At 46.1% G+C, this 1,528-nt stretch overlaps 1 protein-coding gene across 1 annotated transcript in view; it reads left to right on the forward strand.

The window, feature by feature from the left end:
• The first annotated feature begins 7 nt into the window (after positions 1-7).
• cyfip2 (cytoplasmic FMR1 interacting protein 2) overlaps positions 8-1,528 on the forward strand; it is a 31,573-nt gene continuing 30,052 nt past the window's right edge. The window contains exon 1 of the mRNA XM_008278126.1: positions 8-475. The gene's annotated coding sequence lies outside the window, so the exon portion shown is untranslated. The remainder of the gene's footprint in view (positions 476-1,528) is intronic.

The raw sequence follows: 1,528 nt of genomic DNA on the forward strand, positions 1-1,528 counted from the left end.
CATATATATAAATATATAAAGAGTCTATTCAGGTTGTGTTTCCTCCTTTCAGAGGATCACAGTTCATCACATCGTCACCACACATCCTGCATTTAACGTTCACACAATAAACTACCAACAAACTCCACCACGAGTAAAAAACAAGCCTCTCTTTAAAAGATTAAATAAAACCATGAATGCACAGAATCAACATGTCGGAGGCCCTCATCATCATCATCATCATCATCATCTCGCGTCTCCACACTGCGACTGTCCCTTTAAGAAAATGCACTTGCAGCCATTTTCTGCTCTTTGTGTGGGGTGGATTAGCACTGGGTAGATACTGGGCGAAACTAGAGCATCAGTCGGCTCACAAGACGAGTAGGGAAAAAAAAAAAAAAGAATCCACCACCAGGAAACGTCGGATCGCCGTCGCAGACCGCGACACCGTCCGACCCGCCCGAGCTCGTCGCCTGGACGGACATGTAATTTTCAGGTATGTGTCCAAACGGAGCGATGGATGCAGCCGCAGCGCCGGAGACGAGCGGGGCTGGGGATGTGCGCTGGGTAGTGATGATGGCTGGAGTGCTGTTTTTTTTTTTTCCCTCTCTCTCTCTTCCCTCCTCTTCTTCTTCTTCTTCTTCCTTCTTCTTCCTCCTCCTTTGCATCTTTTCTTTTTTTGTACCTGCACCACCGTGGAGCCGCGCGTCCGGTGATCGTGCGCCCGGGGAGTATTATTGTGCCACATGAATGGGATCCCCGTTAGCTTCCATCGTAGCTCTCCGTGAGATGGGTGGGGTGAGGAGAGGGTTCCTGTGTAGCAAGTGCACTGATGAATGATGGAGCACGTAAAGCTAGAAAAAAATAATAATTAAAGAAAAGCACGATCCTCCAAATAGAGAAACAGCTGATTTAGAAGAGGAAAGAAAACAACATTTCAAAAATCCTCCCTGGTTTCATGTTTTAATATTGCTCTCCTCTCTCGCGTCGCCCCCCTCCTCTTGATCCAATCCGACCAACAGGCCACAGCATTATTATTTCACACCGGGCCAGGCCTCTTCCTGATGCACAGATGACAGGTTTTTACTTCCAGCCAAACATTTTACTTGGTGCACAGCGTGTCTCTGCCCCTCACGGATCAATATCAACGCATCCTGTCACTGTGAGCACAGATATGTTGCACACTGGCTGAGTTGGAAATCTGTATGCCAGCCCCCTTCCCCAGCAAGCAGTGATGTAATGACAGGCTGGAGATGCTTTGCTGCTACATGCAAATCAAAAATGGAAACCACCAGCTTCATCTACAAATCACCCGTTAATTGCTTTATCATTTGTATGATAGAGGTTGGATGAGTTCCTTATTAAACACAGACCTGCCCTGTGTCAGAGTATTGATTGTGTTTGGCCCTCACGCTGCAAAACGCAAGATAGATTGATTCATCGATCAGTGGAAAATCAAAGGCTACTAACTATTTCTGTAATCTATTCACCGTTTGATTGATCGTTTGATATAAAATGCCAAAGATTCAATATGAAGGTTGCATCTTGG

This window comes from Stegastes partitus, unplaced genomic scaffold (genome assembly GCF_000690725.1).
Source record: "Stegastes partitus isolate 25-593 unplaced genomic scaffold, Stegastes_partitus-1.0.2 Scaffold116, whole genome shotgun sequence".
NCBI classification, from domain to species: Eukaryota; Metazoa; Chordata; class Actinopteri; family Pomacentridae; genus Stegastes; species Stegastes partitus.